Here is a 14354-nt window from a genome sequence, read left to right as displayed (position 1 = left end):
CCCCAAGCTCAGTCAGTAGCATCACCTACCATTGGTTCACTTTCATAAGACAGAAATCCCAGGTCAGCCTCAAAGCCTCTCTTCTCCCTCCCCATTACACCCAAGCTCACCAACTGGTTGAGCAAACATTTAGTGAGTGCCCCAGCACTGCACACGTGCTGGTAGTGAAAAGGTGAACAGGACAGTCTTCCCTGGAGGTGAGGTGGGGGTGGGGGTGGGGGAGAAAGATGGGCAATCAATATGTAAAGAAATGGAGTGAGAACAGCATGGAAAGAATGCTAGGAAAGAAACCATCGAATTTATTTTGGGTAGGGGTCAAGGACGGCCTCTCCAAGGAAGTGACATTTACGGTAGATCTGAATGTCAAGAAGGAGCCGGCTGTGGAGAGCTGGAGGAAGGGCATTCAGGCAGAAGCACAGCAAGCGCAAAGCACTGACCTGGGAAAGAAACAAGTGGGTTCCAAGAACTGTCAGATAGCCAGTGTGGCCAGGACTGAAGGGAGAAGAGGTAGATGCACTGAGAGAGGGAGGATGCCAGATTTAGCAAATAAAAATTCAGGATCCCCTGTTGAATATGAATTTCAAATAAACAACAAAGAATTTTTTAGTGTAAGATTGCCCCATGCAATATTTGAGACATACTTATACCAACAAATTCTTTGTTGCCTATCTGAAAGTCAAATTTAACTGGGCACCCTATATTTTCTCTGCCAACCCTATTAGAGAGGTGGGCAGGCCCAGTTTGGGCCTAACAGGACATGGTGGAGAGTGTGGATTTCATTCCAAGTATAATGGGAAGCCATCAGAGCCTTACTTAAGTTGAGGAATAGCAAGGGGAAGCACGGGGGCTTTATGAAGTTCATGAGATGTAAGCTAGCCCTCACATCCAATGGGATGTGAAGAGGCATTCCCTTAGAACCAGGGGCACAAGCAAGGCACTGAAAGAAATGAGTATGGGATGTGAGGAGGTTACAAGTAGACTTGGCTGGTTCTCCAGATCAGGAAGAAAATGTAGGAAGATTAAATAGGGATTGATTTGGGGACACTAAAATACAGGGGAGTAGGCAAGATGTTTGGATCAGATGCAAGAGTCAAGAGGAGCCATTCTAGGGGTGACAGCAGATACGAAGACAGCAGAGACTTAAGAATGTCCTTCAGATGGCCATGATGACATGGGCAGGGGGGAAGCCTGGGAAAGGGTCATAACTTAGAAGTCTGCTGAGGTCACACGGGGTGACTCAGAATTAGTAGTAGCGATAGAAAGAAATGGAAGAATCCAAAAAAGAGTTTTCGAAAAATCCTTTATTAGGTCCAACAATAGGGGACTGGTTAAAAATATATGGCATAGGAGAACTTCTAGGGAAGAAGGCAGAGTAGGGAGTGCCTGGATCCACTCCTTCCTCCAAAACAGCTAGGACACCGGCAGGAACTGTCTGAAACAACTGTGCTAGGGCTCTAGAGGCCAGGAGAACCCTGTACAGCATCCAGGGAAGAGTAGGAGGACGAGGCTGAGAAACCGTGAGTCACTCTCTGAGCTATGGTGGCTGCTGGCACACATCCCCTGCTCTCACTGAAGGCTGCCTTAGGACCAGCCCTTTCAGCTGCTTCAGACAGAAAGGGACATTAAAAATCCTCTTCCCCAAGAACAGAGGTGGGCACAGCTGAGCAATGATCACAACATTTGATTAGCGATTTCAGATCACTGAGTCCCAGTTCTGAGCTACTATTTCAACCCACCTCAGATTGGCCACAGCCACTGTTTCAACCTCGCCCTGGAAAGGGTGGAGGCAGTGGAGATTTAAAGACACAGTGCCTCTTTAGGGTCGCAGGAAAGAGTTTCCTGAAGGACATCATCTTCTGGGAAGGCCAGGAAAGTGAAGCTTCATGGAGCCACCAAAAAGACCTTCTGGCATCTTTCCAGACCCTCTCCACAGGGCTCTCTGGAGCTAGTCTGCACCCCTTCATGGCTCCCTGGGCCTGTTTTGGTGAGAAAATACTGACTAGGGAAAATCCTCTCCAGGGTGACCCTCCTAGAATTTTACCTTCAGGAAAAAGCAGCTAGAAGAAATGAAGAGAGTGTAAAAAAACAATAGTGGCAAAAGAAAAACAAACAAATCAGATCAAGTTTCCCAGAGAAAGAACAGAGGAAAGGAAGCATTCCCCTGGGGATGAAACAACTGCACAAATAATGCAAATCTTAAAAACTCTGCTGCATACCCAGGGCAAGAATCAGATGAAGAAAAGCTAAAAAAAAAAGCTCTGATCCATTAAACACAGGCAATTCTAAAGGTCTAGAATAACTTGATTCAAGTGTCAAAGAAGAGCTTTAACACAAAGCCAATCAATGATAAAACCCTAGGCAAAAGAGAGAAACTGACCTTCAGAGTAAACTCATCAAGATAATCAGATGCCTAAACATCAGCAAAAAACTACAAACCCTACTAAGAAACAGGAAGATATGGCCCAGTTAAAGGAACAAATTAAAACTTTGGAGGAGACACAGAATTTAGAACTAATCAAAGACGTTCAAACAAATCTCTTAAATCAGTTCAAGGAGATGAAAGAAAATATGGCTAAAGAGATAAAGGATATTAAGAAGACACTGGGTGAGCATAAAGAAGAATTTGAAAGTATGAAAAGAAACATAACAGAACGTATGGGGATGAAAAGCACAATAGAAAAAATTATAAATACACTAGAGGCATACAACAGCAGATTGGAACAAGCAAAAGAAAGAATCAGTGAACCAGAAGACAGGACAATCAAAATCTTACAGACAGAATAAAAGATAGAGAAAAGAATGGAAAAAATTAAGCAGGGTCTCATGGATTTAAATGACAGCATGAAGTACACAAACATACACATCATGGGTGTCCCAGAAGGAAAAGAGAAGGGAAAAGGGGCATAAAGAATATTTGAGGAAATAATAACCAAAAACTTCCCAATTCTTTTGAAAGACATAAATATGCATGTACAAGAAGCACAACATACTCCAAACAGAATAAATCCTAATAGATCTACTCCAACACACATACTAATCAGATGTCAAATGCCAAAGATAAACAGAGAATCCTGAAAGCAGCAAGAGAAAAGTGATTCGTCACATACAAGGAAACCACAATAAGATTAAGTTCCAATTTCTCATCAGAAAACATGGAGGCAAGAAGGCAGTGGTATGATATATTTAAGGTACTGAAAGACAAAAACTGCCAGCCAAGAATTCTTTATCTGCCAAAAGTGTCTATCAAAAATGAAGGAGAGTTTAAAATATGAACAGATAAACAGAAACTGAGAGAGTTCAACAAGAAACCTGCCCTAAAGATATACTAAAGGGAGTGCTTCCGGCTGAAAGAAAAGACAGGAGAGAGAGGCTTGGAGGAGAGTGTAGAAATGAAGATTATCAGTAAGGGTAACTAAAAGAGTAAAAGGAGAGACAAAAATAGGATACAACATATAAAAACCAAAGGATAAAATGGTTGATGTAAGTACTGCCTTTACAGTAATAATATTGAGTGTTAATGGATTAAACACCCCAATCAAAAGACATGGATTGGCAGAATGGATAAAAAAAAGGACTGTCCAACTATATGCTGTCTACAAGAGACTCACCTTAGACCCAAGAACACAAAGAAGTTGAAAGTGAACGACTGGAAAAAGATATTCCACACAAACAATAACCAAAAAAGAGCTGGGGTAGCTATAGTGGACAAAATAGACTTTAAATGCAAAACTATTATAGGAGACAAAGAATGTCACTATATATTAATTAAAGGGGCAATCCACCAAGAAGAAACAATAAAACAATAATCATAAATATTTATGCACCTAACCATGGGGCCCCAATATACATGAGGCAAACCCTGGCAAAACTGAAAGAGAAATATAAAGCTACAATAATAGTTGGAGACTTCTATACACTACCACTCTCATCAATAGATAGAACATCTGGACTGAAGATCAATAAGGAAACAGAGAACTTGAATAATATGATAAATGAGGTACACCTAACATACATACAGAGCATCACACCCCCCAAAAAGCAGGATATACTGTATTCTCAAGTGCTCATCATTCTCCAGAATACAACACAAAACAAATCTCCCTTTTGGCCAGAATTGCCATCTTGCAGTAATTTGCCAAAGTGACAAACACAAAGGGAAAGCAGAGAGGCACCTGCTATATGCTTTCTGGGGCTTTTAAAAAACGGGGAGGGGGCAAGATGGCAGACGGGTGAGCTGTATGTTTTAGTTACTCCTCCAGGAAAGTAGGTAGAAAGCCAGGAACTGGGTGGACTGGACACCACAGAGCAATCTGACTTTGGGCATACTTCATACAACACTCATGAAAACGTGGAACTGCTGAGATCAGCGAAATCTGTAAGTTTTTGCGGCCAGGGGACCCGCGCCCCTCTCTGCCAGGCTCAGTCCCGGGGGAGGAGGGGCTGTCAGCTCCAGGAAGGAGAAGGGAGAACTGCAGTGGCAGCCCTTATTGGAAACTCATTCTACTGATCCAAACTCCAAACATAGATAGACTGAGACCAGACACCAGAGAATCTGAGAGAAGCCAGCCCAGCAGAGAGGAGACAGGCATAGAAAAAAAACAACACGAAAAACTCCAAAATAAAAGCGGAGGATTTTTGGAGTTCTGGTGAACATAGAAAGGGGAAGGGCCCTGAGGCGCATATGCAAATCCCGAAGAAAAACTGATCTCTCTGCCCCCTGGATCTTTCCTTAATGGCCCTAATTGCTTTGTCTCTTACCATTTCAATAACCCATTAGACCTGTGAGGAGGGTTTTTTGTTTTTTTTTTTTACCTTTTTTTTTTTTCTGTTTCTAAAACAATTACTCTAAGAAGCCCAATACAGAACACCTCAAAGACTTGCAATTTGGGCAGGTCAAGACAAGAGCAGAACTAAGAGAGCTCTGAGACAAAAGGCAATAATCCAGTGGCTGAGAAAATTCACTAAACACCACAACTTCCCAAGAAAACGGGGGTGTCCGCTCACAGCCATCATCCTGGTGGACAGGAAACACTCCTGCCCATCGCCAGCCCCATAGCCCAGAGTTGCCCCAGCAACCCAGTGTGACGGAAGTGCTTCAAATAACAGGCACACACCACAAAACTGGGTGTGGACATTAGCCTTCCCTGCAACCTCAGCTGATTGGCCCAGAGTTGGGAAGGTGGAGCAGTGTGAATTAACAAAGCCCCATTCAGCCATCATTTCAGCAGACTGGGAGCCTCCCTACATAGCCCAGAACCACCCTGGGGGGACGGCACTCACCTGTGACATAGCACAGTCATCCCTCAACAGAGGACCAGGGGCTGCACCGCCTGGAAGAGGGGCCCACTCGCAAGTCTCAGGAGCCATACGCCAAAACCAAGGACTTGTGGGTCAGTGGCAGAGACAAACTGTGGCAGGACTGAACTGAAGGATTAGACTACTGCAGCAGCTTTAAAACTCCAGGAACACCAGGGAGATTTGATTGTTAGAGCCATCCTGCCTCCCTGACCGCCCAGACACACGCCCTATATACAGGGCGGGCAACACCAACTACATACGCAAGCTTGGTACACCAATTGGACCCCACAAGACTCACTCCCCCACTCACCACAAACGCAAAGCAGGGGAGAACTGGCTTGTGGAGAACAGGTGGCTCGTGGACACCACCTGCTGGTTAGAGAAAGTGTACTCCACGAAGCTATAGATCTGATAAATTAGAGATAAGGACTTCAATTGGTCTGCAAATCCTACAAGAACCCTATCAAGTTCAGCAAATGCCAAGAGGCCCAAAACAACAGAAAATTATAAAGCATATGAAAAAAACAGATGATATGGATAACCTAAGCCCAAGCATCTAAATCAAAAGATCAGAAGAGACAAAGTACGTAGAGCAACTAATCAAAGAACTAAAGATAAACAGTGAGACCATAGTACAGGATACAAAGGATATCAAGAAGACCCTAGAAGAGCATAAAGAAGACATTGCAAGACTAAATAAAAAAATAGATGATCTCATGGAAATTAAAGAAACTGTTGACCAAATTAAAAAGATTCTGGATACTCATAGTACAAGACTAGTGGAAGCTGAACAACAAATCAGTGACCTGGAAGATGACAGAATGGAAAATGAAAGCACAAAAGAACGAATGGGGAAAAAAATCGAAAAAATGAAAAAGGACCTCAGGGATATGATAGATAATATAAAACATCCGAATATAAGACACATTGGTGTTATAGAAGGGGAAAAAAAGGGTAAGGTCTAGGAGGAGTATTCAAAGAAATTGTTGGGGAAAACTTCCCAAATATTCTAAACACCATAAATACACAAATCATAACTGCCCAGCGAACTCCAAATAGAATAAATCCAAATAAACCCACTCCGAGACATATTCTGATCACACTGTCAAACACGGAAGAGAAGGAGCAAGTTCTGAAAGCAGCAAGAGAAAAGCAATTCACCACATACAAAGGAAACAGCATAAGAATAAGTAATGACTACTCAGCAGCCATCATGGAGGTGAGAAGGCAGTGGCACGATATATTTAAAATTCTGAGTGGGAAAAATTTCCAACCAAGAATACTTTATCCAGCAAACCTCTCCTTCAAATTTGAGGGAGAGCTTAAATTTTTCACAGACAAACAAATGCTGAGAGAATTTGCTAACAAGAGACCTGCCCTACTGGAGATACTAAAGGGAGTCCTACAGAGAAACAAAGAAAGGACAGAGAGACTTGGAGAAAGGTTCAGTACTAAAGAGATTCGGTATGGGTACATTAAAGGATATTAATAGAGAGAGGGGAAAAATATATATGACAAACATAAACCAAAGGATAAGATGGCTGATTCAAGAAATGCCTTCACGGTTATAACGTTGAATGTAAATGGATTAAACTCCCCAATGAAAAGATATAGATTCACAGAATGGATTAAAAAAAATGAACCATCAATATGTTGCATACAAGAGACTCATCTTAGACAAAGGGACACAGAAATTGAAAGTGAAAGGACGGAAAAAAAATATTACGTGCAAGATACAGCCAAAAGAAAGCAGGGGTAGCAATATTAATCTCAGATAAAATAGACTTTAAATGCAGGGATGTTTTGAGAGACAAAGAAGGCCACTACATACTAATAAAAGGGGCAATTCAACAAGACGAAATAACAATCATAAATGTCTATGCACCCAATCAAGGTGCCAAAAAATACATGAGAGAAACACTGGCAAAACTAAAGGAAGCAATTGATGGTTCCACAATAATTGTGGGAGACTTCAACACATCACTCTCTCCTATAGATAGATCAACCAGACAGAAGACCAATAAGGAAATTGAAAACCTAAACAATCTGATAAATGAATTAGATTTAACAGACATATATAGAACATTACATCCCAAATCACCAGGACACACATTCTTCTCTAGTGCTCACAGAACTTTCTCTAGAATAGATCATATGCTGGGACATAAAACAAGCCTCAATAAATTTAAAAAGACTGAAATTATTCAAAGCACATTCTCTGACCACAATGGAATACAATTAGAAGTCAATAACCATCAGAGACTTAGAAAATTCACAAATACCTGGAGGTTAAACAACGCATTCCTAAACAATCAGTGGATTAAAAAAGAAATAGCAAGAGAAATTGCTAAACATATAGAGATAAATGAAAATGAGAACACAACATACCAAAACCTATGGGATGCAGCAAAAGCAGTGCTGGGGGGGAAATTTATAGCACTAAACGCATATATTAAAAAGGAAGAAAGAGCCAAAATCGAAGAACTAATGGATCAACTGAAGAAGCTAGAAAATGAACAGCAAACCAATCCTAAACCAAGTAGAAGAAAATAAATAACAAGGATTAAAGCAGAAATAAATGACATAGAGAACAAAAAAACAATAGAGAGGATAAATATCACCAAAAGTTGGTTCTTTGAGAAGATCAACAAGATTGACAAGCCCCTAGCTAGACTGACAAAATCAAAAAGAGAGAAGACCCATATAAACAAAACAATGAATGAAAAAGGTGACATAATTGCAGATCCTGAAGAAATTAAAAAAATTATAAGAGGATACTATAAACAACTGTATGGCAACAAACTAGATAATGTAGAGGAAATGGACGATTTCCTGGAAACATATGAACAACCTAGACTGACCAGAGAAGAAATAGAAGACCTCAACCAACACATCACAAGCAAGGAGATCCAATCAGTCATCAAAAATCTTCCCACAAATAAATGCCCAGGGCCAGATGGCTTCACAGGGGAATTTTACTAAACTTTCCAGAAAGAACAGACACCAATCTTACTCAAACTCTTTCAAAACATTGAAGAAAATGAAACACTACCTAACTCATTTTATGAAGATAACATCAATCTAATACCCAAACCAGGGAAAGATGCTACAAAAAAGGAAAACTACCAGCCAATCTCCCTAATGAATATAGATGCAAAAATCCTCAACAGAATACTTGCAACTCGCATCCAAAGACACATTAAAAAAATCATCCACCATGACCAAGTGGGGTTCATTCCAGGCATGCAAGGATGGTTCAACATAAGAAAATCAATCAATGTATTACAATACATTAACAATTTGAAAGGGAAACATCAAATGATCATCTCAATAGATGCTGAAAAAGCATTTGACAAAATCCAACATCCGTTTTTTGATAAAAACACTTCAAAAGGTAGGAATTGAAGGAAACTTCCTCAATATGATAAAGAGCATAAATGAAAAACCCACAGCCAGCATAGTAATCAATGGTGAGAGACTGAAAGCCTTCCCTCTAAGATCAGGAACAAGACAAGGATGCCCGCTATCACCACTGTTATTCAACATTGTGCTGGAAGTGCTAGCCAGGGCAATCCGGCAAGACAAAGAAATAAAAGGCATCCAAATTGGAAAGGAAGAAGTAAAACTGTCATTGTTTGCAGATGATATGATCTTATATCTAGAAAACCCTGGGAAATTGGCGATATACCTACTAGAGCTAATAAACAAATTCAGCAAAGTAGCGGGATACAAGATTAATGCACATAAGTCAATAATGTTTCTATATGCTAGAAATGAACAAACTGAAGAGACACTCAAGAAAAAGATACCATTTTCAATAGCAACTAAAAAAATCAAGTACCTAGGAATAAACTTAACCAAAGATGTAAAAGACCTATACAAAGAAAACTACACAACTCTACTAAAAGAAATAGAAGGGGACCTTAAAAGATGGAAAAATATTCCATGTTCATGGATAGGAAGGCTAAATGTCATTAAGATGTCAATTCTACCTAAACTCATCTACAGATTCAATGCAATCCCAATCCAAATTCCAACAACCTACTTTGCAGGCTTGGAAAAGCTAGTTATCAAATTTATTTGGAAAGGGACGATGCCTCGAATTGCTAAAGACACTCTAAAAAAGAAAAACGAAGTGGGAGGACTTACACTCCCTGACTTTGAAGCTTATTATAAAGCCACAGTTGTCAAAACAGCATGGTACTGGCACAAAGATAGACCTACAGATCAATGGAATCGAATTGAGAATTCGGAGATAGACCCCCAGATCTACGGCCGACTGATCTTTGATAAGGTCCCCAAAGTCACTGAACTAGGTCATAATGGTCTTTTCAACAAATGGGGCTGGGAGAGTTTCATATCCATATCCAAAAGAATGAAAGAGGACCCCTACCTCACACCCTACACAAAAATTAACTCAAAATGGACTAAAGACCTCAATATAAAAGAAAGTACCATAAAACTCCTAGAAGATAATGTAGGGAAACATCTTCAAGACCTTGTATTAGGCGGCCACTTCCTAGACTTTACACCCAAAGCACAAGCAACAAAAGAGAAAATAGATAAATGGGAACTCCTGAAGCTTAGAAGTTTGTGTACCTCAAAGGAATTTCTCAAAAAGGTAAAGAGGCAGCCAACTCAATGGGAAAAAATTTTTGGAAACCATGTATCTGACAAGATTGATACCTTGCATATATAAAGAAATCCTACAACTCAATGACAATAGTACAGACAGCCCAATTATAAAATGGGCAAAAGATATGAAAAGACAGTTCTTTGAAGAGGAAATACAAATGGCCAAGAAACACATGAAAAAATGTTCAGCTTCACTAGCTATTAGAGAGATGCAAATTAAGACCACAATGAGATACCATCTAACACCGATTAGAGTGGCTGCCATTAAACAAACAGGAAACTACAAATGCTGGAGGGGATGTGGAGAAGTTGGAACTCTTATTCATTGTTGGCGGGACTGTATAACAGTTCAGCCACTCTGGAAGTCAGTCTGGCAGTTCCTTAGAAAACTAGAAATAGAGTTACCATTCGATCCAGCGATTGCACTTCTCGGTATATACCACACAGAATCTGTCCTTTTGTTTCTGGCTAACTTCACTCAACATAATGTCCTCAAGGTTCATCCACATTATTACATGATCCATGTCTTTGTTCTGTCTTACAGCTGCATAATATTCCATCACGTGTATATACCACAGTTTGTTTATCCACTCGTCCTCTGATGGACATTTGGGCTGTTTCCATCTCTTGGCAATTGTGAATAATGCTGCAATAAACATTGGTTTACAAATGTCTGTTTGTGTCTTAAGTTTCAGTTCCTCTGAGTATATACCCAGCAATGGAATAGCTGGGTCATATGGCAAATCTATATTTAGCTTCCTGAGGAACCTCCATACTGTCTTCCAGAGTGGTTGCACCATTCTACATTCCCACCAACAATGAATAAGTGTGCCTCTTTCTCCACATCCTCTCCATCACTTATCATTTTCTGTTTTTTGGATAAAGGCCATTCTGGTAGGTGTGAGATGATATCTCATTGTGGTTTTGATTTGCATTTCCTTAATAGCCAGTGAAGTTGAGCATTTTTTCATATGCTTTTGAGCCATTTGTATTTCCTCTTCAGAAAAATGTCTGTTCATGACTTTTGTCCATTTTTTAATTGGATTGTTTGTCTTTCTGTTATTGAGATGCAGGATTCCTTTATATATTCGGGATATTAAGCCCTTATCTGATATGTGGTTTCCAAATATCATCTCCCATTGTGTAGGCTGCCTTTTTACTTTTCTGACAAAGGCCTTTGATGTACAAAAGTGTTTAATTTTGAGGAGATCCCATTTGTCTATTTGTTCTTTGGTTGCTCGTGCCTTGGTGTGAGGTCTAAGAAACCACCTCCTTTAACAAGATCTTTAAGATATTGCCCTACATTTTCTTCTAAGAGTTTTATGGTCTTGATGCTAATGTTTAGGTCTTTGATCCACTTTGAGTTAATTTTGGTATAAGGTGTGAGATGGACATCCTCTTTCATTCTTTTGGAAATGGATATCCAGTTCTCCAAACACCATCTATTGAACAGGCTGCTCTTTCCCAGTTGCTTCGGCTTCACTGCCTTATCAAAGATCAGTTGTCCATAGATGTGAGGGTCTACTTCTGAACACTCAATTTGATTCCATTGATCAGTATATCTGTCCTTATGCCAGTACCATGCTGTTTTGAGCACTGTAGCTTTGTAATATGCTTCAAAGTCAGGTAGTGTGAGACCTCCCACTTCATTCCTCTTTCTCAAGACATTTTTGGCTCTTCGGGGCACCTTACCCTTCCAAATAAATTTAGTTATTGGTTTTTCTATTTCTGTAAAGTAAGTTGTTGGGATTTGAATTGGTATTGCATTGAATCTGTAAATCAGTTTAGGTAAAATTGCCATCTTAACTATATTCAGTCTTCCAATCCATGGACATGGTATGTTCTACCATTTTTTCAGATCTTGTTCAATTTCTTTTAGCAGTTTCTTATAGTTTTCTATGTAAAGGTCTTTTGTGTCCTTGGTTAAGTTTATTCCTAAGTACTTGATTCTTTTGGTTGCTATTGTAAATGGGATTTTTTTCTTGATTTCCTCCTCTTGTTGCACATTACTTGTGTATAGGAACACTACAGATTTCTGCGTGTTGATCTTCTGGCCTGCTACTTTGCTGTATTCATTGACTAGTTCTAGTAGCTTTGCTGTAGATTTTTCTGGATTTCCTACATACAGAATCATGTCATCTGCAAATAGTGAAAGTTTTACTTCTTCCTCTCCAATTTGGATGCCTTTTATTTCTTTTTCTTGCCTAATTGCTCTAGCTAGAACTTCCAGCACAATGTTGAATAACAACGGTGATACTGGGCATCCCTGTCTTGTTCCTGATCTTAGAGGAAAAGCTTTCAGTCTCTCCCCATTGAGTGTGATGTTAGCTGCGGGTTTTTCATATATTGCCTTTATCATATTGAAAAAGTGCCCTTCTATTCCTATCCTTTGAAGTGTTTTCATCAGGAAAGGATGTTGAATTTTGTCAAATGCCTTTTCTGCATCAATCGAGATGATCATGTGGTTCTTCTGCTTTGATTTATTGATGTGGTGTATTACATTAATTGATTTTCTTGTGTTGAACCAGCCTGGCATACCTGGAATAAATCCCACCTGGTCGTGGTGTATAATTCTTTTAATGTGCTGCTGGATTCGATTTGCGAGTATTTTGCTGAGGATTTTTGCGTCTATATTCATTAAAGAAATTGGTCTATAATTTTCTTTTTTTGTAGTATCTTTGCCTGGTTTTGGTATTAGGGTGATGTTGGCTTCATAGAAAGAGTTAGGTAGCTTTCCTTCTTCTTCAATTTTTTTGAAGAGATTGAGCAGGATTGGTACTAATTCATTCTTGAATGCTTGGTAGAATTCACATGTGAAACCATCTGGTTCCTGGGCTTTTCCTTTTTGGGAGCTTTTTGATGACTGACTCAATCTCTTTACTTGTGATTGGTTTGTTGAGGTCATCTATTTCTTCATGAGTTAATGTTGGTTGTTTATGCTTTTCTAGGAAGTTGTCCATTTCATCTAAGTTGTCTAGTTTATTAGCATATAGTTGCTCACAGTATCTTCTCATTATCTCCTTAATTTCTGCAGGGTCGGTAGTTGTATTTCCTTTCCCATTTCTGATTGCATTTATTTGCATCTGCTCTCTCTTTTTTTTTGTTAGCCTAGCCAGTGGTCCATCGATTTTACTGATTTTCTCAAAAAACCAACTTCTGGTTTTGTTGATTCTCTCTATTGTTTTCCTGTTCTCAATTGCATTTATTTCTGATCTAATCTTTGTTATTTCTTCCCTTCTGCTTGCTTTGGGGTTAGTTTGCTGTTCTTTCTCTAATTCCTCCAGGTGAGCAGTTAACGCCTCAATTTTTGCTCTCTCTTCTCTTTTAATATAGGCATTTAGGGCAACAAATTTCCCTCTCAGCACCGCCTTTGCTGCATCCCATAAGTTTTGATAAGTTGTGTTTTCATTGTCATTTGCCTCAAGGTATTTACTAATTTCTCTTGTAATTTCTTCCTTTACCCACTGGTTTTCTAAGAGGGTGTTGTTTAGCCTCCATATGTTTGTGAATTTTATGACCTTCTGCCTTTTATTTATTTCCAACTTCATTCCATTGTGGTCTGAGAAAGTGTTTTGTATAATATCAATATTTTTAAATTTGTTGAGGCTTGCTTTGTGACCCAACATGTGGTCTATCCTAGAGAATGTTCCATGAGCATTGAGAAAAAAGTGTATCCTGCTGTTGTTGGATGTAGTGTTCTATAAATGTCTCTCAAGTCTAGTTCATTTATGATACAATTCAACATCTCTGTTTCTTTAGTGATCCTCTGTCTAGATGTTCTATCCATTGATGAGAGTGGTGTATTGAAGTCTCCAACTATTATTGTAGAGGTATCTATTTCTCCTTTCAGTGATCGCAGTGTTTGCCTCATGAATTTTGGGGCTTTCTTGTTTGGTGCATAAATATTTATGACTGTTATGTTTTCTTGATGAATTGACCCTTTTATTAATATATAGTGTCCTTCTTTGTCTCTTTTGATTGTTTCGCTTTTGAAGTCTAACTTGTCTGATATTAATATAGCTACTCCCACTTTTTTCTGGTTGTTGTTTGCATGAAATATCTTTTTCCAACCTTTCACTTTCAGTCTATGTTTGTCCTTGTGTCTAAAGTGAGTTTCTTGTAGACAGCATACAGATGGGGCCTGTTTTTTAATCTATTCTGCTAGTCTGTGTCTTTTTATTTTATTTACATTTAGTGTTATTACTGTAAGGGCAGTACTTTCTGCTACCATTTTGTTTTTTGGAATTTATATGTCATATCTTATTTTTTCCTCTCCTTTTACCTTTCCTGATAATCTTCATTTCTGCACTCTTCTCCAACTCTCTCTCTCCTGTCTTATCCTATCAGCCTGTAGCACTCCCTTTAGTATTTCTTGTAGTGCCGGTCTCTTATTCACAAACTCTCTCAGTGTCTGTTTGTCT

This window comes from Choloepus didactylus, chromosome 23 (assembly GCF_015220235.1).
Source record: "Choloepus didactylus isolate mChoDid1 chromosome 23, mChoDid1.pri, whole genome shotgun sequence".
NCBI classification, from domain to species: Eukaryota; Metazoa; Chordata; class Mammalia; order Pilosa; family Megalonychidae; genus Choloepus; species Choloepus didactylus.
The sequence above is the reverse complement of the archived record's forward strand: the minus strand, read 5'-3'. Positions refer to the sequence as shown.